The 24,344-nt window shown below is 39.7% G+C and overlaps 1 long non-coding RNA gene across 1 annotated transcript; it reads left to right on the top strand.

Moving 5' to 3' along the window:
* Positions 1–4,015: 4,015 nt before the first annotated feature.
* Positions 4,016–7,861, top strand: LOC138411938 (uncharacterized). Its single transcript, XR_011244430.1, has 3 exons — positions 4,016–4,211; positions 4,346–4,404; positions 7,371–7,861. It is a non-coding gene; the product is annotated as an uncharacterized lncRNA (long non-coding RNA).
* The last annotated feature ends 16,483 nt before the right edge of the window (positions 7,862–24,344 follow it).

Genomic DNA, 24,344 nt, shown 5'->3' with positions numbered 1-24,344 from the left:
GTGCAGTCAGCTCGTCCATCTTATTCCCCAGCGATCTCACGTTTCCCATGACAACGGAGGGAAGACTCGGCTTATAGCTCTTCTTGATAAGTCTTTGTTGTTTCACAGCCTCCCTTTTCCTCTGTAGTTTTTTGCGTCCTCTGCATCCCCTGTGTGTCCGTATCAAGATTTCAGCCGGAATATCGTTGTCCGTGGTCACCGGAGGTCGCTCGCTCTCTCCAACTCCACGCAGGGAAAGACCGCGTCTCTAAATGCAGGTGTCACATGAAAGGTCCCGCTGACCACCTTGATCTGACCCGACGCACACACACACACACACACACACACACACAGACACGTGAGAGAGAGATAAGTTTCATTTGTGTGTGTCGTGGAGGCGTTGTCTTTCCCTGTGTGGCAGGAAAGGTGCAAAGGTAAGATCTTTCTTGTTTTTAATTTTTAATAACATTATACGGCTCACATTATAGCGTAACGGGTTGATATGATGAAATTATCAAATGTCTGCTGCAGAAGAGTGTTGTAAGAGTAGTGTGGCTCCTTTAAGAGAAGGGGCAGTGTATATGTGTACGCCACACATATACACGCTGTATGGAGTGGGAGAGAGCGAGCAAGAGAGAGCGAGTGGGAAGGATGAGAGACGGTGAAGGCAGCAGGGGCAGACAAGTCCCTTTCAGGTAATGCAATAACTTTATTACAGTTTCCCTTTTTCCAAATGAACAACTGAGACGATCCCTCATGCGATTAGTTTATCATTAATACCATGGCTATTTTGTATGCTACTTCAACTGTTCTTTTATGGGGTGCAGTTTGTAAAGCAGCTCACGCTGAAAATAACAGCAACATTTTGTCACATTTAGCTTCAAACCATGTTTAAAAAAATTTTGAGAGTCACTTTTTTGCACATTTACAACAATATTTGTTAACTTAGAGATATTTTGAATATTTAAATCGAAATGTTAAATGTTACACTTAAATGTTAAATATAAATGCTAAATATAAACCTAAATGTTAAATTTAAATCTAAATCTAAATCTAAATCTAACTATGCAATCTAAATGTTAAATCTAAAAGTTAAATCTGAATCTAAAACTAAATGTTAAATCTAAACTAAATGTTAAATCTAAATCTGAATGTTAAATCTGAAACTAAATCTAAATTTTAAATCTAAATGTTAAATCTAAATCTAAATGTTAAATCTGAAACTAAATCTAAATTTTAAATCTAAATGTTAAATCTAAATCTAAATGTTAAATCTTAATCTAAGTCTAAATGTTAAATCTAAATGTTAATTCTAAATCTAAATGTTAATTCTAAATCTAAATGTTAATTCTAAATCTAAATGTTAAATCTGAATCTAAATCTAAATATTAAATCTAAATGTTTCGGGTGAAACTAATTATTTAACTAATATGCAAATTCAAATGCCGGTAACAGGAAGTACCAAAATAAAAGCTCGAGGAGGTCAGAGTGTGTTTATAGTGGCAAATAATGGGAAAAAAAACATCTTATCCGGGGAAATGGACTCTTGGACATGGAATATCGTGTTAATAACTACATAAAATAACAAACACGTTTGGAGAAACTTTATTTGAAGAGTACTTTGAGTTTTTAGTGTCACTTTTATGAAGACGATTCACGATATTCCATGTCCAAGACTGTTTATTTGTATAGCGCTAAATCATAATATACATTATCTCAAGGAACTATACATAGAAGGTCAAGACCTTCAAATCTTGTTTAATATAAAGAAACATAACAGTTCCCACAATGAGCAAGCACTTTGGTGACTGTGAAGAGTAAAAACTCCCTCACTTACAGGGAGAAACCTCTAGCAGAACCAGGTTCAATATGGACGGTCATCTGCCTCTACTGGTTGGGGTGAGCAGAGAAAAATGGGGAGAGAAGAGAAATAGTGGGGAGGGGGAGGCGAGAGAGACCTTACTCTAGTTCTCTTACTAGTTCTAGTTACTTACTAGTCAGCTCTTACTAGTTAAAATGTAAACAAACACAGTGTAAAGAAGTTATTGATTATCAATGATGGCAGCACCAATTAATATAATAATTAATTAAGTATTGTTGTTAATAATAATAATAATAATAATAATAGTTGTTCTCCTTCGGTTCTGGAGTCAGAGGTATCTGCAATGAGAGAGAGAAAGAGAGAGAGGGACTATGGGAGAAAAGAGACACGTCAATAACATAGTTTTTGACATTTATTAAAAAAAATAAATGAGTGGGGGGGGGGGCAGAGAGACAGAGAGAAGTGGAAAAGTGCTCTGTGGATGATGGGAGTTTCCCCTGCAGTCTAGACCTATAGCAGCTTAAGGGATGGTTCAGGACTCACCTGATCCAGCAAGGCTTTATCAAAAAGGAATGTTTTAAGTTTAACCGTAAATGCACAGAAGTTGTCTGCCTGGTAGCTGAATGCTCTACCTCCTCTTCTACTCTTACAGACTCTTGGAACCACAAGAGAGCCTTTTTTTTGGGAATGAAAACACCTACTGTAGATGCTTGAGAGAGAGTCTGAGCCAGGGACAGTAAATATGGTTGAGGTTCCATCAATAAGGTGAGTAATAAAAAATGTGATACCTTACAATATACTGTGATGTTAACTGTGTTCTGAGAATGTTTTTGAAATCTGTGGGGATTTATGTAGATAACATTTATTTGACAACTTGTACCATTTCTATTTGGGGGGGCAATTCACGGCTATGCTCAGTATCAAATTCTAAATCCACATTAAAAAATTGAGGAGTAAAAAAATATGAAAAGATGAGGAGGGGGGTTGATTTTCATGTGATTTTTATTGTGTTGTAGACTGGTTTGTTTTAAATGTCCCCCAGGCAAAATGGAACGTGCGTAACTTGTAGTGACTACAGTATCAGTATAGTGCCTGGAAAAGATAATTTTGGATACATGCCTCGAGCTGCAACTGACAACTGACACAGAAAGTAATGCATGTAAGACACATTGTCATCATCCACAGGGTCTCCTCCTGTGTCCTTTCACCTCCCCTCTATAATGTGTATACTGATGACTGCCGCAGCTGGCATGACAACAGATTACTTTTCAAATTTGCTGATGACTCTGTGACAGTCAGTCTCCTCCATGCCTTGGGATGATTATTAACTATGATCTCTCTGATGTTCCTGATGATGGCTGTTTGTATTACAGATAGCAAGTGGCTGATCCCTTATTCAGTAGAACATGTACTTGTACAATGTAACTTGTACAATGCTCAATGATATATATATCCATTTCAGATTTCTGCAACATACCTTGTAATTTTATCCATAATTAATTATGAAAATAAATCCTGTTTATGATTTTTGATATATGACAATTTGATTGTGACTGATCATAATTCAAGGTCAGCTTTAATTTGCCTCAATTCAAGATACTTTAAATTAAGTTTAAAGTGAGAATGTCATCGTAGAAATCCTGAACTTGAATTGTGACTAATGAAGCATTGTGTTAGTTCATGCAGGACACAGAGTCATGTGCTCAGCTACCGATAGGTTTATGGGTACTCGTCAGTCACCCACCAATCACAGCCCATTCTCTCACCAAATTGGTCTCTTTAAATACGACCTCATCCTCACTGATCCCTGCTCAGCTCTAACACTTTTAGCACTGTAATGGAAATGTTACATTTTTGTATGTATGGTGGCTTAAGAGACTTGAGTTTTATGGCCTTGAGAAACCACAACTTTATGGTATCTTTTAGTATCTCTGATTGGGATCAAACAACTGGGTTCTCACAGGGGGGGTCATCCACAGAACATGTAAACAAAAGGACAGGATGTCTCCTCCAGTGAGTGAAACTACAGAAGGGTAATATATACCTTTGCATGCTTAGTGGGAGGGGGCTGTGAGTTATAAGAACACAGATTATCCTATGTTCTTTGCTCATTTGTGCATGTCAATCAGGTGATGTGTACTAATGAGTCCATCTGCAGATGCTGAATTAAACTTATAGAAAGAAGTGTTTGACTTTGTGCTTGTTTCACAGAAATTGCCGCCGCAGCAGAGAGTACAAACACGGTTGTGGTAAATTATCTTAACCAAAGTACCTTGCCTGCTACGCCCACTGGGGGGTTCTGCATATGTTCCCTGTCTTAACTTAGCACGCTGCTCAGCTAACCAGGGAACATCCAAAGAATGGAGCCTTCAGCGCCAATCATAACTGTGTCCCCATTGGCAACAAATGGGTAAATCATAACAAAGGGTTCCTGACTGAACTCGGAATTAAATGGTTAATATCTGAAACTATAATAGTTCAACTGAATTGTAGTTATCTAATGTTATTTAATGCTACCATTACCTGTCTTGACATGTACCGTAGATGCTTGAGAGAGTGTCTGAGCCAGGGACAGTAGACATCACTGAGGTTCCATCAATAAGGTGAGTATTGAAACACATGATATTCTACAATATACTGTGATGTAGATTCTCAGAAAGTTACAGAAATTTGTGGGGAAAAATTGTTTGCAGATGCTATGAATGTCGTGTTAATTTCTGACACTCAGTTCACATTTATAGAGTTGGCTTGTTTTGTCAAGAAACCATCCATGTAAAATAAAAGAACATGGAAGAAATTATTTATCATGTATTGCTATATTTATTTCTTTATCTGAATTCTCTGAATTTTTATCAGAACTAGTTCTTAAAACAGATCAAATCATTATAGCCGGTGATTTCAATATTCATGTAGATGTTGCCAATGACAGCCTTAGTTCAGCATTTAAATCAATAATAGACTCGATTGGTTTCACTCAACATGTGAATCAACCGACCCACTGCCTGAATCACACTCTTGATCTTGTCCTGACATATGGCATTGACATAGAAAATATAACAATATTCCAACAGAACCCGCTTCTGTCTGACCATTTTTTACTTACATTTGAATTCTGAATTGTTAATTACGTCAATTCTGGACGGAAAGTCTATTACAGTCGATGTTTATCTGACAAAACTGTTCACAAATTTAAACAACTGCTCCCCTTCTCACTTCCCTTCCCTCTCAGCCATGTGTCAGTACAATACAAGAAGATTATCAAAACCTTACTCCCACACTAGTTGATAACTTTGTAAATAGTACTGCAGCCTCACTAAAAACAGCACTTGAAGCTGTCACCCCATTAAAAAAGAAGAAAGTAAATCAGAGGAGATTAGCTCCGTGGTATAATTCCCAAACGCGCGTTCTAAAACAGACATCGCGGAAGCTAGAAAGGAAGTGGCGTTCCACCAATCGCCAAGACTTCCACCTAGCCTGGAAGAATAGCCTTATAAATTACAAAAAAGCACTTAGAAATGCCCAAACCTCTTATTATTCATTACTAATAGAAGAAAATAGGAACAACCCCAGGTTCCTCTTCAGCACTGTAGCCAGGCTGACAGAAAGTCACACCTCTACTGACCCATCTATTCCTCTAGATCTGAGAAGCAATGACTTCATGAGCTTCTTCGCTAATAAAATTACAACCATCAGGGATAAAATCCACCACCACCTCCCAGTGAATAACACGGATACATTGTCTGGTCCTGAAACCGTAGCACCAGATTTATGTCTAAACAAATTTTACTCTATTGATCTTCCTGAACTGACCTCGTTAGTTTCATCATCTAAACCAACTACTTGTCAGCTGGACTCTGTTCCAACTAGACTTTTTAAAGAAGTCCTCCCCCTAATTGACAGTTCCATTTTAAATCAGATTAATATGTCTTTGCTAACCGGCTACGTACCACAGGCTTTTAAGGTAGCCGTTATTAAACCTCTGCTTAAAAAGCCTACGCTTGATCCAGAGGTTTTAGCTAACTATAGACCCATATCCAACCTGCCCTTCATTTCCAAAATCCTAGAAAAAGCCGTTGCTAACCAGCTGTGTGGTTACTTGGATAGTAACGGTTTATTGGAAAAATTTCAGTCAGGATTTAGAACCTATCACAGCACAGAAACAGCACTATTGAAAGTCACTAATGACCTTCTTATGGCATCAGATGATGGACTTGTCTCTGTCCTCGTCTTGTTGGACCTTAATGCAGCCTTCGACACAATAGATCATAAGATTCTGCTACAGAGATTAGAACAACATATAGGAATTAAAGGAACAGCACTACACTGGTTTAAATCATATTTATCAGATAGATTCCAATTTGTTAATGTTAACAATGACTCCTCCATGCACATGCAAGTTAATCATGGAGTTCCACAAGGTTCTGTCCTTGGACCAATACTGTTCACCTTATATATGCTCTCCTTAGGCAACATTATCAGACAGCACCACATACAATTCCACTGCTATGCAGATGACACCCAATTGTATATTTCCATGAAGCATGATGAATCTAATCGCCTAGTTCAACTTCAGGAATGTCTCAAAGATATCAAGGCGTGGATGACCCAAAATTTTCTACTTTTAAACTCAGACAAAACTGAGGTTGTTGTAATTGGCCCTAAACATCTCAGACAAACACTGTCTGACCAGATAGTCACTTTGGATGGTGTCAGTCTGGCTTCCAGCTCCACTGTGAGGAACCTTGGAGTGTTGTTCGACCAAGACATGTCATTTGACCCCATATTAAACTAGTGTCTAGGACGGCTTTCTTCCATCTGCGCAATATTAACAAAATTAGAAACATCCTGTCTAAGCAGGATGCTGAAAAACTAGTCCACGCGTTTGTAACCTCTAGATTAGATTACTGCAACTCTCTATTAGCAGGATGCTCCATGAAGACTGTTAAAAGTCTCCAGTTGGTCCAAAATGCTGCAGCACGAGTGCTGACAGGAACTAGAAGGAGAGATCATATCACTCCTGTCTTAGCTTCCTTACATTGGCTCCCGGTAAAATTTAGAATAGAATTCAAGATCCTGCTCCTCACTTTTCAAGCCCTCAACAATCACGCCCCCTCATATATCAAAGAGCTGATAACACCTTATTATCCAAGTAGATCACTTCGTTCCCAAAACACAGGCTCTCTAGTGGTTCCAAGAGTCTGTAAGAGTAGAGCAGGAGGTAGAACATTTAGATATCAGGCTCCTCTCCTGTGGAACCAGCTCCCACTCTGGGTTCGGGAGGCAGACACTGTCTCAGCATTTAAAGTAAAACTAAAAACCTTCCTCTTTGACAAAGCCTATAGTTAGGGCTGGATCAGGTGAGTCCTGAACCATCCTTTAGTTGTGCTGCTATAGGTTTAGACTGCTGGGGGAACTCCCATCATGCACTGAGCACTTCTTCACTTCCCTCTGTCTCTCTGCCCCCCACACCTGTTTATTTATTTATTTATTAGTTTTAACATGTCATCATGTCAAAGTGTCACTTTGTCCTCCCATAGTCCCTCTGGCTCTTCTCTCTATCTCGTTTCAGATAACTCCGGCACCGGGACTACAGGACAACAACGACCACCATCACCATTGTCTTCATTTATTACAATAACTCAGCAATTCATTAATATATCTAGTCATGTTGTAGATCTATACATTGTTATTGTTATGGTTAGTCTTGATTTTGATGGTGCCAAATTGTTACTGGTCTCTCTCTCTCCACCTCATCTCTCTCTTCTCTCCCCCGCTTTCCAACCATCTCTCCTTTCCTCCCCCCTTACTTTTCTTTCCTCACCCCAACCGGTCGAGGCAGATGACCGCCCACATTGAGCCTGGTTCTGCCAGAGGTTTCTCCCTGTTAATGAGGGAGTTTTTCCTCTCCACAGTCGCCTGTGCTTGCTCATTGTGGGAACTGTTGGGTTTCTCTATGTTAATATTGTTTTAAGGTCTTGACCTTTAAATGTAAAGTGCCTTGAGATAATGTAAATTATGACTTGGCGCTATATAAATAAAATTGAATTGAATTGAATTGAATTTACCATTTGCACATTCAGTATGGCCAGAGGCATTATGTTTTCAAGTTGTCCATCCATCTGTCAGTCCCATTCATGTGAATGCAATATCTCATGAACAACTACGTTATGTTAGTCAAAGGTCAAAAAGTCAAGCTCACATGGCTTTGCATTGTTTTGAATATAATTTATCAAGATTGTCCAAAGGAAATATAATTACATGTGGCACAAACATTCATTTGGACTCAATGATGACTTGAATAGAATTCAGTTGTCAAAGATCAAATGGCAAGGTCACTAGGACCTCACAAAGCACACTTCTTGCCTTGTATATGTGATATATCCGAAATGCCTTCAGGGAATTCTTTCACATTTGCCACAAACATTCACATGAATTTGGGTTTCATTTTGGTAGCCAAATGTCACAGTGTTCTCACAAAGTATGTAAATATTTTTCCTTAAATTGATATCTAAAGATCAGCTCATGGGAATGTCGTCAAACTTGGTAAAAATATTAAATTCAATTCAAAGATGAAGGGTTTTATTCCATTCGAAGTTAAAGGTCAGAGTAACATCACTGTGAATGTGATATGTTAGGACTGTCAGTAGGGAATTTCATTATATCTGGTAACTTCGACTGCTTGAGGGAATTTCTTATCAACGTTACATGAGTTGTCACTTGGATTTCAGCCCTCTAGCTGGTCAGGGGCCTAAACAGGGTTTGCAGACTCTTGGTTCTGGAGCTTTTTGGAAAAATTACAATCCCTTTCAGGGCCTTCCCAAGGGCCTAGGAGCCCCAAATTTGACCCACTGGTCACGATGGGCTCTTTGAGCCTGCATAACTGATTTTCACCAAAACTGCAGAGGGGCCCAGGTGACCTTTGTGACTTTTGGTATCAATTAAGCCCATTTCTGAAGTTCCATTTTGATAGCAGCACCTCATAGTAATGGTTAATATTTACCAGTGTGTTAGGTGAATGTGTATATGTGCTCAGGAAACTATTTGTAATACGGTATGTTCTTGTAGCGTGAAGTAATGTTGATAATTACATGACGACGATTAAGCTAACATTAGGCACATTAATCTCCTGCAATGCTAACTGTGCGTCGTCTGTGGAATAGTAGCACACCGTGGCTGTGGAGAAACTATTGGCTATTCTATATTTGCGTTACTGAGTAAGTATAGTGTTCTTAATTGTGAGTTGCAATATATTATCAGTGTTGGGACCTGGTATCTGTGAACCATAGTTGGGCCTACATGTGTAGTCAAAAGCCTGACCGCATGTCTCCTTTGCTCTGGAGACAAAGTAGAGCTTCCAGAACTCAGTCTCCCAGGGTGCTTCATCTTCACACATAGGTGGTAAAACTGCTCCTGGAGACAACTCTCAACCACTATTGGTCACTGTGTGCCCCATGACCCACGAGGTCACCAGGCCAATATTAGCAGAGTTTCCCCTCTCCTCGCCCTCTTCTCTCTTCGCTTCTTCTCTCTTCTCTTCCCCTGCTGACCTCTCCTGGAGGAGTAGGGTCTGGCCCTGCTCTCCCAGCCAGGGAGACTTCCTCCCTCCACAAGCTCCTCAACTTCCAGCAGACCTGCCTGGAGCAGACTGCTAAAAAAACCTTCCAAAGGCAGCGACGCGAGAGCCTTCCTAAGAACTTCAGCACAACTGGCCACGACACAAGGTCTGACCAGCAAGTGCACAACATTAATGGTGCCCCCGTGTGAGGGAAAGTCATTAATACCAACATTAATGATGCCCTGTGTGAGGCAGAGTACAGTTGGCAATAATTCATAATTATGCAATATTGAAAAAAAAAAAAAAAACTGAAATAAGTGGAATCCTGAATTTTCAGTCAAGCCAAAGTTTGAACTGAATTCCACTAGTCTGCCACCGGAGTAGACATTCAACCGTACTTACAAACAAGTGTATTGTGGTGAAATTGTATTTGTGATTGAACCCTTTATTAATAATAAATTATTAATAACAACCATTCTAAGTCCTCATAGTGTTACACTTAAAGCTTGCTATTGGTGCTAATAACTCCAATTGAATATTCCTTGTCAAATTTTAAGAATGTCTTTTAACATTTGAATATCTCATATTCAATGTTAACTGGTCAAGCTGTCAAATTTCCTGTAACTGTTAAGTGCTGTAATTAAGACATAGCGTGGCCCCGGCCCTATGTAACAGAGCTTATACCTGACTGTTACTGCCAAGCATTTCAGCCTAAGTTGGATAAGAGAGCCTGAGAAAGAGCCACAGCGTGCTTCCAGCCCTGTGAATTTATAGAACCCCTAACTGTCACTGCCCTGCATATCTTTTAGTGTGATTAAACCATTTTGGTGAACTGATTTACCCACCATAATTTTGGTTAGGCTAGTGTACGACCAAAACTACACTACAAGGTGTCTGCCAGAGCAACACCGTAGCCAACCACACTGATTTGTTGATTTATATACCTTGTAAATCTAATCCTTGTATTTCAGACCCAACAATGGAGAACCCCTGTGTAGAACAGTTTGTTTCTTCCCTTGCACAAAGCCTGAACCCTGGCTACCCTGAATTCATCACTAAGTTGAACTTCAGTGAGTGTAGGAAAGAGATAGACTCACTACTTGACGACAGGTGTGATGCACAGACAGCATCCAAGGGTCCATTGTTGAGATGTTTGCTTTTAAATTTCCACAGGCAAACCAACCTTGCCTATCAAAGCAAAGCAGCCCTAGAACAGGAGGCAAAAGCCCTGAGAGCTCAAAATGCTCTTCTCCTCCAGGAGGTTCAATCTGCTAATAAGAAAGCCCTGCACTATTTAGAAGATCTGCAATCAGCAGAGTCAGATCTCTATTCACACAAGGAGGAGTTCCTAAAACTTAGATTAGAAGGCCTGGCCTCATGTCAGTTGTTCAGTCAAAGTGATTCTGGTTATTCCAATTCACACTCCTTCAATAGTGCAAAGTTAACTCCCTCTTCAGTCCGAGGATGGGACAGAATCCAATCCGACCCTAAATCTTTGGGAATTAAGTCACCTCCTGAACCTCCACTGACAGACAGAGGTTACAGCTCTCTAACTTCCCACCTCTCTGACACTCACATTGATGACACATGCAGTTTATCCTCCAGAAGATATTCTGCCTCATATTCTTCTCAGCCACTGATGCATGACACATTTTTCTGTGCACAACTCTCCGAAGCGGGGAGTACAACATTCCAGGATAGTTTAGCTCCTCCCCCTCAACCAGAGAGACCTGTAGCAGGTGATGCACGTGCCCGGACCTCACAATGTCCGCGTTTTGATTTGCTTGAGTTTCTAGCTAAAGATATTGGACAATTTGACCCAGGAAATGGTGATAACAATGTTGACAATTACTTTAGGGAACTAGATCTCAATCTAATTGACATGCCAAATGCATCAGAGAGAGAGAAGGTCAAACTTGTGTGGAAAACCAGCTCTACAGCTGTTCACAAGTTTATTCAGACACTTCCTGCCAGTGTCATAAATAACTTTACAGAGCTCCGTCAAGCACTAGTCGAGGAATTCTCCTCTACTGTTGACGAGATAACATCCATTGTTACAGCATCCCAAATTAAACATTCCCGTCGCGAAAATCCCAGAGATTATTTCAGACGTTTAAGAAATGTTTATTTTCAGGGAAAGAACACACCAGGCCTAGAAGAACACCCCACCTTCAAGTCCTTGTTCTTGCGTAACCTACATCCATGTATACGCACACATGTGGTACTGATGACACAGCAAGGTAAACCTTCAATGCAGCAGATCAGGAAGATGACACAGGTAGCTTGGGAAACTGTTGTCACTTCCAAGGCTACAGTAGGTGCACCTGAGCCTGTCAACTCAAACACCAAGGTGTCAAATACATCCGCCGCCTCAAAACTTCACCCTCACAACAAACCAAAGGGGGGTGACAAAAGGCAGCGTAGGGACACAGAGCGTAACCGCCATGTCCACCAACTTCCCGGAGATAGGCATTCCCACAGCAGAAGCTGTAGGAAGTCATACACTGACATTCTGGCCCAGACACATTACCAGCCTAGTGGCTAGTGACTGCTCAGATGATGACCACAGCATCTCTGAATACAGTTCAAATCATAGTTATAACCCAGCAGACAGTTACAGCCCTGAGCCACGACACAGGCATTCCAGAGCTCGCTCCTCATGGCCGTAACCAACACAGTCTCTAATCTTTGTACTGACAGTAGGTATGACATTTCTTGCAGTTTATAGGTAAACAGTTTTGTTAGCAACAGCAGCAAACTCCAAAAACCTAAATTCTGATTAAACTTAGACACCACTGTCAACTTTGTAAATACATTTGGACAAACTACTCTCCATTCACTGATAATAAAATCCATATATGTCCTTTCACGACACATGTTAGGACATGAGAACATTATCACACAAAACAATGATACTGCCATTTGGATTCTGAGAAGGTTGAAAGATTTATGACACCCTTCCGGGCGAAACCTGCCCTGTTAAAATGTTAAAGTCTCCCAGATCAGACTGAGTCCACATTGACTAGCATCCAGTGAACAGAAGACTCTTGGATAGTCCAGAAATGGCCTTATCATTGTAGGTGCCACTCTTTCTGCATCTTACTCTAACAATTAACATGTCTAACTTTCCTTTTCTCACTAACCTAGTGAAGAATACAGGTTATTCATATTGTACTGTCATTGTGATCTGAATTATTTGTCAAACTTGACTCTTGCTTAGCCGATACAGTTAGTATAGACAAATGCCCAGATGTTAAAACCCAAATGAACTGAAAAATAACTTTTCCAGTTGTGGACTACACATGTTTGAGCTTTGCCCTCAGGAACACACGTCAGGTCCGATCCTGCGACCGAAGGGGGGATGTTGGGACCTGGTATCTGTGAACCATAGTTGGGCCTACATGTGTAGTCAAAAGCCTGACCACATGTCTCCTTTGTTCTGGATACAAAGGACAGCTTCCAGAACTCAGTCTCCCAGGGTGCTTCATCTTCACACATAGGTGGTAAAACTGCTCCTGGAGACAACTCTCAACCACTATTGGTCACTGTGTGCCCCATGACCCATGAGGTCACCAGGCCAATATAAGCCGAGATTCCCCTCTGCTAGCTCTCTTTCCTCTTCACTCTTCGTCCCCTTCGGCCTCTTCCCCTGCTGACCTCTCCTGGAGGAGTAGGGTCTGGCCCTTCTCTCCCAGCCAGGGAGACTTCCTCCATCCACAAGCTCCTCAACTTCTAGCAGGCCTGCCTGGAGCAGACTGCTAAAACCTTCCAAAGGCAGCGACACGTGGGCCTGCCTAAGAACTACAGCACAACTGGCCACGACACAAGGTCTGACCAGCAGATGCACAACAGGATCCACAAATCAACAAGCCCACGTCACTGGACTTCGAACAGCACATCCAAAAAGGACCTTACCCTCTTTTTCATGGATGGGTAACACAACTGGGCTTTATTATTACGCTAGGCTAAGCAAAGGACTGTTTAATCCTATTTCTATTTCATGTGATGTTTATAAGTTTGACTGTTGCTGTGATATTTGGTAATGTGTTATTTGAAAGTTAATGTTAGTTCTGTTATGCTGATCACTTCTTTGCATGCATCTGACTACTTTCTTTAACCTGGCACCAACACCTCACACACTCATCTCCACAAACTTAACACCTACATGTGATCTCAGCCACATGGTCTCACCACTCCAGGGGGCCTTTTGTCTTCATAGTGGCCAGCCGCCATTTTGAAATCTCAGTCACTCACTCACACACACAAATACATGCATACTCGCATACACACCTGTATATAGTAAGTACACCTTTTGTTAGTTTTTGTGTTAATACTTTTATTATTCTCATAATAAATGTTTTTCTCCAAAACATGTCTTAGTTAATGTTGCATAAGTGTGAATTTTGCCAACCTCTACACTGTCAAGAACTCCATATCCTTCAACTTTGCTAGCTATTGATGTGGTAATTTTGGTTATAGTTATATCTTTTCCCGTCCTTTGAAGGGTGGTGCCCCGATTTATCTTTTATTAGTTTAATTATTATTTAATATTAATATTTTTAATATTAATATTTAATATTTCAGTGATAGCCACATTTATTGAATGCCTAAAAGCACACCATTTAATGGTGCCCTGCGTGAATGAAAGTACATAATCGTACCCCGCGCGAGGGAAAGTACATAATAACAACATTAATACCAACATTTTTGGTGCTCCGTGTAAGGCAAAGTCATTAATAATAACATTATTTTGACGCCACGTGGGGCAGTGCACAACACTGGGTATTTTACAGACAACTGTTTGATAAAGTGGTATCAGAGGGGGAGGGTATAATGATTTGGGGTGGAGACCTAAATATCAGACTACATCCAAAGCTTGATTGTTAAGCCAGTGGAACACAGAAACCAGGGATTAGTAAGAAGTTTGTAAGTTTAATGTCAAAATTGGGAGTAGGTAGATAGATAGATAGACATACTTTATTCATCACCGAAGGGAAATTTTTACATAAAGAGTAATTGATGTTTGGAAAGAATTAAATCCTAAGGGAAAATACTATACATTTTTCTCAGCACCACATTAAATATACTCCAGGATAGATTATTTTTTCATGTTCAGTAAGGACAGTTACAGGATCGAAAATTGTGAAATTGGAGTGAGAGACATATCAGACCTTAGTCCTGTATATATGACTCTGGCTATGTCAAAAGAACAAAAATCAACACTTTGGAGGCTAAATATAAATGTATTAAAAGGACAAATGAAGGACGAGTTTATTAAAGAAATTCAGTTGTATGTAAGGGAGAATGATAATGGTGAGGTGTCTCCCTCGGTGCTGTGGGATGCGTGTAAAGCTGTGATTAAAGGAAAACTAATTGCTAAATCAACATACTTGAAAATGCAAAAACAGGAAAAACTCAATAAATTAGAATCAGAGCTTAAAAAATTGGAAAAAGAACATAAAAAAAATGTGGACAAGAGAATAAACCAAAATATCAAAAGAGTTAGAACAGAGAGAAATTACATCTCAGGACAAGAGATTCAAAAAAAGCTGTTGTACATGAAACAGAGATACTACGAAGCAGGAAGTAAATCTACAAAACTGCTGGCGTTCAGATTAAAAAAGCAAATGGCAATTAATAACATACAAAATTAAGGACTCAGCTACAAATCTACCAAAATATAAGACGGAAGAGATACATACATGTTTTGAAACATATTATAAGAATCTATATTCCCAACCAAAAAGAAATAATAAACATAAGATAGCCACATGGCTGGATTCCTTAAATTTACACAGGGTGTCAGAGGACCAGAATTCAGCTCTGACAAAGGAAATCACAGCAGAAGAAATAAACTCAGCGATTCAAAGCTGAAGACCAACAAGGCTCCAGGCACAGATGAATACACCTCAGAGTTTTATAAAGTGCTCGGAGAACCAATGATCCCCTTGCTAAATAATGCATTTAACTGGGTGCTAAAAGAGGGAGATATCCCAAACTCCTGGAGCGAAGCCCACATTTCGGTTATCCCGAAGGAAGGAAAGGACAAAATGGAGTGTTCTAATTTTAGACCAGTTAGTGTCCTTAACCAGGACTATAGATTATTCACCACTATCTTAGCTAGACGTTTAGAAACAATTTTGCCAGACATAATTCATCAGGACCAGACGGGCTTTATAAAGCAGAGACAGACACAGGACAATATCCGACGTACATTACATGTTATGCAAAACATTATTGAAAAAAGAATAGAGGCGATAATATTAGGATTGGACGCAGAAAAAGCGTTTGACTCTATCAGGTGGGATTTCCTATATATGGTGCTGGAGCGATTTGGTTTTCATGCAACGTTTGTACAATACAATACAATCTTTATATAATATAATAAACCTACAGCCAGGATTAGAATTAATGGGAATCTCTCAAACGCTTTCATATTAGAGCGGAGGTGTCACAAGGGCTGTTCAATTAGCACGCTATTATTTGCTCTCTATTTGGAACCCCTGAGTCAATGGATAAAACAAAATGAAAATATAAAAGGTATCAACTTTAAGGGAAATGAACATAGCATTATTTGCAGCTGATGTATTAATATACTTAACAGATCCCACTAAATCTCTTCCAGCACTCATGTCAACACTTGAGGATTTTGGCTTATTTACTCTACTGTAACTTTACTTGAGAATTCATGTCCAATTATGTCTCTGCTCTGCGGTGGACAAGTATAGGAATGTTTTATACTGTTGTAAAATTGTACAGATTATGTAAAATATTGATGGAATATTGATATGTGGAATCAATAAAAAAGATAAAAAAAGAGCTCTGGGTGTTGCAGGTCAAAAGATCAAATTTGGGGCCTTTTGGGTTCAAATTCCACCTGCCTCAGTTCGAGCCCCAAACCACCCGGGGGCCCCCAAATTGTCAGTAGAGGTTCCCCTGGGGACCCAGGCAGCGCAAACTACGTTCTGGTCGCCGCAGCCGGAAGTTATTTTTCTTAATCTCAGGGTGTGAAAGTTTAAAATACCTGAAAAAGGGAGTATTTGAGTGAACGATAAATGGACACAAACCTTTCTCAGATCATGTGTTTTATGATTCATTATCAGGGTAACCACCTACTGTAAATACAAATGCCACAATGTGTACAATTACTGCTGAATATCTACAGAACTGAAATATAACATACGTCAATAGACGATACTGAAATATTACTATAGACAATGTACATCCAAACAGACATTTAACATGTCTAAGCTGTCACCTAGCACTTGCATTCATTAAACAACTTTGGATACCAGTAATAAAGTAAACATAAGCATGTAAGATAAACACATACAGCATTCCACAAAATATTCTCTAAATCGGCTTACTTCTAATATACTGATAATATATTGCAACTCACAATTTAGAACAGTACACTCACTCAGTAACGAAAATATTTCAGGCAACATAAATATAGAATAGCATACTTGCAATAGCATACTTGCAATAGCATACTTGCAACAACATAATCACATAGTTTTTGTACTACTATTCCACAGACGAAGCACAGTTAGCATTGCAGGAGAATAATGTGACCTAATGTTAGCTTAATCGTCGTCATGTAATTAACAACATTACTTCATGCTACACAAATATACCGTATTACAAATAGTTTCCTGAGCACATATACACATTCACCTAACACACTGGTAAATATTAACCATTACTATGAGGTACTGCTATCAAAATCGAACTGAAGAAATGGCCTTAATTGATACCAAAGGTCACAAAGGTCACCTGGGCCCCTCTGTGGTTTTGGTGAAAATTGGTAATGCAGGCTCAAAGAGCCCCTCGTGACCAGTGGGTCAAATTTGGGGCTCCTAGGCCCTTGGGAAGGCCCCGAAAGGGATTATAATTTTCCCAAAAAGCTCCAGAACCAAGAGGCTGCCAACTAAGTCACACTACCCAAGTTGGAAGCACCTTGTGAGGCATGCCTGCTCGACAATTAGTGGCACTTTTCTCCTCTGTAAAATGCCTACAAGTTTCTGAGTCGTGTCTTTTTGGCCCCTGTTTAGGCCCCTGACCAGCTAAATGGCTGAAATCTTGCACACTGCTTCCTCAGTGGCCCCTGATGACCCACACGTGTTTGGAAAGCTCTGTGAGTTGCACGTCAAAAGTTATAGCAGACCCTTCTTTTCTGGCCTCATATTTCACAATTCAACTGGCCCCTATTTTGGCCCCTGACCAGCTAGAGGGATGAAGACATGCACACTGCTTCTCATTATAGCCCCAAAGGGAAATTTGTGTTTTCAAAGCTCTGCACCTTGCATGTCAAGAGATACACCCCCCCAAAAGCCCAAACCCAGCCTTCCCCTGCGTGCCTGCCTTTTGATTAAAAATACAAAGATTCAGATAACCTGATGATGGCGCGCTGAAGGCTGTTTCTTTGCGGAGCTCCCGCTCTGATCCCGATATTTTTCAGCCTAAAAGCATCTTATTCCAACCTGATCAATCTAACAATATTTTAACATGGCAAATAAACTTGCAGTCAGTCTCAGAGAGAAAGACTGGCTAATTTGAGGCAAACAACCCAGTAGAAGGTTATGGATCACCTGCTGCACTCTAGCATTGCCGCTACTTCCTCTCCGGCAGCTAGCATGAAGGGAGCTAGCAGCATGGACTTGTCCGAACTGGTGCGGAAAGTTACTCAAAACGTAAGTGAAATTATGGAGCAGAAGTTCTCTAAACTAACCGACACTTTGGACAAAATCGCCGGCAGCCTGGAAGGTCATGCTAAACGCATCACTGAAGCTGAACAGCAGGTCTCCGCCATGGAGGATCACGTCGCCACCCTCAAGCTCCGTCTTTCAAAGGTGGAGGACAGGCAGGTGACCATGGCCGAGCTGATAGACGACGCGGAGAACCGTAGCAGACGCGACAACATACGGATCTTAAATTTGAAGAAAGGTACAGAGGGTGAAAATCCTCAGGAGTTCTTTGAATCCTGGCTACCAACATTGCTCAGTTTGTCCGCCGCAAAGGGGTGAATAAAGATGGACCGCGCATCGGACCGCCAGACTGAGGAGTGACCGACCCAGACAGGTGATCATCAAACTCCACAACTCCCGGGACAAGCCTCGGATCTTAGCAGCCGCAAGAAAGGCGAAAAACCTGGAACATGGGGGGTAGCGCATCCTCATCCATCAGGACCTGTCCAGCGCGGTTCGGCTGAAGCGTTGCTCATATAATGATATGGTTTGAAAGTTTATAGATAAGGACATTAGATTCATGATGCGGTTTCCAGCCAGGCTTGTGATACAGCATAACGGGACGAAGTGCAGTTTCAGCGATGCAGAGGAGGCTCTGCGTTTTCTGGCCACGCTTGACTGACCACACTGTCGGTGAGGTATGGATATAAACACGCCATAAGAAATGGTGATGCCAGCTCTATACTTACACCTCATTTAGACCAAGCTTAGCTCAGTTAAAAGCTTGAAAGCTCTGAGCTTCTTTATTATAATGTTGGCTTTGTTAAAACTGTCTCTGATTTGATATATGTGCTCCTCTGTTTTTCTTGTTTACATCCTTGGTGGTTACTTTATCATACACCGGATAGTCAGAGAGTTAATATAATTTTAAGGCTCGTGGCTCTGTGTCTGACAGAGGAGCGGACACTGCTGAATTTTGCCCAGATTTGTTAAGGTGCTATCTAATTATATTGTTGCCAAATTGGGATTGGAGAGGGGTCTTTTTTTTGGGGGGGGGGGGGGGGGGGATTCTGTGTTCTTTCTCTCTCGTGCCCTCTCTATAGTGATGGCCTCCTCTAGCATCACGTCCCCTTGTAAGACCCCATGGATACTTGAGACCTACTATATGGTAAATGGTTGTATTTATATAGCGCTTTTCTAGTCGTGAAGACCACTCAAAGCGCACTCAAAACACTACAGTTTTGCCATTCACCCATACATTCATACATACATACAGTGCATCGAGAGTAGCACTTCTTATTATTGTTGTTGTTGTTGTTGTTCTATGAGGGGCAATTCGGGGTTCAGCATCTTGCCCAAGGACACTTTGGCAGGCAGATGGGAAGACTGGGAATCAAACTTCTGACCTTTTGGTTGGAGGACGACCACTCTACCCCTCAGCCACAGCCAGCCCAGTACTAGTCACATTTGAGTTTGTTTTTATTTTTGGGTGGGTTCTGGTTCCTCTAAGTGTGCGGTCGTCGTTTGGGGACGACCTCTTTTTTCACATGACAGACACAGAAAAGAACAGAAAATAAAATAAAGCCAAGAGCGACAGGTTTTCGTGGACACCAATATTCATGTACATGGGAAATACACCTTTAAGATGAGTGTCACTAAATGTATTACATGGAAAGTAAAGGGAATTTATAATGTAGTTAAAAGATGTAAAATTCTGTCATCCCTAAAAAAGGAAGCGGCCCTGATAGCTTTTATACAAGAGACACCCTTGGCCCCCTAGCTCCTAATATTCTTTCCACCGTAAAGAGTCTTGGTGTCCATTTTAATTTCTTTTTTTTTTAATTTTGACCCGCATGGATCTCGAGAGGGTTATCCATACATTTGTAACCTCTGGGCTTGACTACTGTAATTCCCTGTATGTAGGCTTAGACCAATCCTCCATTAAACATTTAAATCTCGTACAAATGCTGCTGCTCACCTCCTGACTGAAAAAAAAAATAGAGACCATATCTACTGGCTTTCTGTTCAACACAGGATTGATTTTAAAATTTTACTGTTAACTTTTAAATCTCGGACTGGCACCGCCTTACTTAGCCGTCCCAAACTTATGGAACAACCTACCACTCCACATTAGATCTGCCCCCTCTCACACTTCAAATCACAACTAAAAACATATCTGTTCTCATTGACCTTCTCCTCAAATTGAATAAGTAAACATATTAAAACAATAAGTCCAACGCACAGTAACAATCAATCTATTCACAATTTTGCTCCCATTAAACACTACAGATGATTAGCTTCATAAACCTTGGATCTTCACACTCATTCATACATTAAGCATACAGTCCTTCCATTTGTATGTCTGCTACTCATGACATTCTACTATCATTATATCAACAGATCTTAACTATATGTTTGTTCTTAACCGTGGGTTGTTTTTAAACATTTGAATAACGTCAAGCTTCCCGTTATAATGGTATGGTGAAATGAGGAAATGTCTGCGGCGAGCAGAGGACAAGAAGAAAATTACTGCAGTAAAGTGGGAAAGATATTCACAGATCTAAATTTTCAGATCAATATCCAAAACCTTTCACGTTATAACGTGAGTTGGTACGGATGGATTTTTTTTCCTGGTGTGACAGCAAAACTTCCATAACTTTATTACAGTTTCTGTTTTTCCTAAATAAAATCTGAGATGATCCCTCCTGCAATTAATTTTTTTGTCGATACCACAGCCATTTTGTACACTAATTCAATGCTTCAGTCTCCATTGATCTTGCCACTACAAGCTCTCCATAATGTCAAAATTAATTTCAATAACTTGTTTTCTTGCTTGTCTTTACTTACATTTGGCATCATGTAAAAAAAGAGTAAATACAAAGAAAGATCTTACCTTAACACAGCCTGTACACCTCTCCTGCCACATAGAGAAAGACCACGTCTCTAAATGCAGGTGCAGCGGAAAGGCTTCAGGGACACCTCAATCTGACTCAATGCGCACACGCACACACAGACACATGTGCTATTATAGACCCTTCTCTGATGGATGATTACAGAAATGTGGATTCCAATTTAGAGGACAGTTACTGTATGTGAACAAATGAATTAAGAAATATACCATTCATTTTCGTTTTTATATTCAAATCGATACACTGAAGGAATATACACTATTTTACTAGTACTATTTACTAATTTGAAACTAGCTATGGTAGTAATTGATTGAGGGGACTTTTGAAGTTGATTCAGTTTTTGCCAGTCATGTTGGAATCAGTGGAACATGGTTGTGATAGAGTGTAAACTTTAACTGTCACAGCAATTTCAATGCTGTCTCATTATCCAGAGGACAAGTAATGTGATATCAATTTCAATGCATTTCAATTTCATAGTCTTTATTGGCATGAGAATACAGTGCTTGTATTACCAAAGCACACAAATTAACAGTAATGATAGTAATAACTATAGGGCCATTATTATAGCAAAAACTATTGTCAAATGTGACTTAATCGGTCTGACTATAATCAGAATTGTGAATGCATACATTTATATGTGAATGTGTACATGGATCTGTATTTTAAATGTGTATGTGCATGTTTATAAACAGATTTGAAATTGTGTAAAAAAAAATCATCACACCAAACTCCATTTAAAAATCTCTGAATTTAAAGTAGTTCCACCATAGTCCTGGTTGGAGCCTTTGTAGTGTATTCACTCAGTCTGTACTTCTTGGAGGAAGTTTTACATGGTGTTCATTAGGCTCAGCACAGCTGTGTTATCTATGGAGTCATTATTGTCATGAGATTCTGCGATTAGAAACACTGCGCTCAGACCTAACTGCTTTCTGTGGTCTGACAAGCAGTATATTCATCAAGCTCAGTGCTCCATAACTATCATTATTTTCCTGGTTTTATCCAAAGCAGGCCACTGAGTGTCAGTTATCTTCAAACTTAAAATACTTAGTCCACCTAGTGATATGAAGGCTGCAGCTCTTAAAACACAGACAAATCTCCACACGTATTTGTTAAAAAAACTGCCAATTTCCCAGACTTGTCTGTATTTTCAGCTCTTAAAGTAAAATACTTTTCAGGCATTAATCTCCATGTATGCATTTACATATTTGTGTACATGTACAGATATAAATACACTTCTGAAGACATATTTGAAGTTATTTTCTTTACACATTTTCAAATACGATTATACACATACACACAAACACATTCTATACACAGTTTTGAAGATCTATGGTCACATTCACAAATCTCATCATACATTTGGAGATTCCTTTACACATTCACAAATTTGATTGAGACTGCTGCAATTATGGCCCCATAAATAACCATGTTTCTTATACATAACTAATGACTACAGTAACAATATCAATTCTTTGGAGAAATTGCTGCCTGCATTTACAATCACAACCCCTATGGAGGACCAGACATGACTTAAGTATAACTAAATTAATGTATAAATAAATGTGGAAATAAATACATTTCCACATTTATTTATTTCTGTGTCTGTATGCTAATGAGAAAGGCGGTCCTAACCTCAGTCTCATGCAGGATTGGTCACAGGAGTGTGATGATCCAGTTCTACTACTTCTGCTTGCCAATGCAGACTGTTGTGCAGCAATTGCTGTTTGCAGTGTTGTGTCAGTTCACACTTAAAAAGAACGAGTTCATGTTAATTTTTTATTGGGATGATTTAGTAACGAACTTACGATCATGTGTTTAGTTATTAATCGAGGGTGTCTGATCATGTCTGTGCATGATGAATAAAAAAATTTTGTGGAAATAAATTAATGTGGAAATAAATTAAAACATTTATTCATGTATTACTGTGTAACTTCCACGTTTATTTATTTCCACATTTCTGTGTCCATATGTGAATGAGTTAAGGTGGTCCTAACCTCAGGCTTAAGCAGGATTGGTCAATTGAGCAATCCAGACAGAAGCAAACTATTCCTAGCAAATCTTCCTTGTAGCATAGTTAGGAAACTGAGTGAACGTCACTCACGTTCGCGTTAATTTTTTAAATCATCATCGTATCAGGCCCTCATGTGAAATACCAGGAGCGAGAGAAAATGGACCGCCCCCCCCCCCCCCCCCCATTCACTCGTTAAGAGCGACATAAACAGTGAGATCAGAGCTTGTTCACGAGAAGCAGCAGGTTCTGTTCTTCAACTAATTCTCAGAGACTTAGTTAAAGACCAATGGAAACACGGACACAGTTTCTCTCTGGTCACAGCTGTTCAGTGATCAGCTGCTTCATGATCAGAGCAGAAGCTGCAGTTGATTTGTATCAAGCTGGAGTTTTTGTTTCCTCCCCCAGTCTGACTTGCTCTCACTATAACTACACTGTAAAACATTGCAGCCCCATACTTATTCCCTTTAACTCGAAGAGCTCTGACAAGTTTTAGATTTTGAACTCAATTGTATGAGTTTTCAAAAGTTAAACTTGCAGTAATTTGTTGTGTTGACTATTTGAAAATGTTATCAGATCTGTACGTGTTGATTGAACTTGGGTGTGTAAGTTATCAGTTGAAAAAAAAGGAAAAAAGGAGGGGGGGTTGCTCTTCTTCTGCTGCTTCTTCTACCTTCCCTGTTTTCGACTGGTGGCGTAATTGCAGAAAAATTATACATGGAAGTATTTATAATTTGACACTGTTTTGATGCTTTTTAATTGTTCATCAGTTTATGCCTTTGCATCTCTGTCTTCCAGTTTTAAGAAGTTAAGACAGAGTTAAGGAAGATAACTGGGGATGTAATAAAGATACCGGTAATACATTTTGTATGTGAATTCTTCTACCAACCACCTCTCTCTTTATTTTAATTTATTTTATTTTATATTTAATTTATATTTTTACTTATGCTATTTTCCATCTACAGACGCTATATAGAAAAAAAAAATTGATTTTAAATTAGTGTTAGCTGTAGTCCATGATCATGTTTTGGTAAGCTAATAGTTATTAACTTATTGTTATATTAAGTATACAGAATTCGGTTTTAAAAGTTTTTGATGGTGGTCTAAAATTATTTTTGCCTTTTAGGTCGCTGGTTCCAACATGATCAGGAAATGTAATTTGTCAGCAGCTTCTTTCACCTCCAGAATAGTTATTTAAACACTAAAGGCTGCAACACAGCCACTATTCCAGAATCAGCCCTCCTAGATGCCTCTACACTGATTGCATTTGTACATTTCAGACACTTAATGCACTGGGTCATTTGTCAAGATATCATACAGCACAACTTAGCTGTTGTGCAGAGCAGAGTCAGGGGCCTCTGTTATTTAAATGCCCTTTATGCCC

The sequence above is a fragment of the Paralichthys olivaceus genome, chromosome 10 (assembly GCF_024713975.1).
Source record: "Paralichthys olivaceus isolate ysfri-2021 chromosome 10, ASM2471397v2, whole genome shotgun sequence".
Lineage (NCBI taxonomy): Eukaryota > Metazoa > Chordata > Actinopteri > Pleuronectiformes > Paralichthyidae > Paralichthys > Paralichthys olivaceus.
This window is presented reverse-complemented; position numbering and strand designations above follow the sequence as displayed.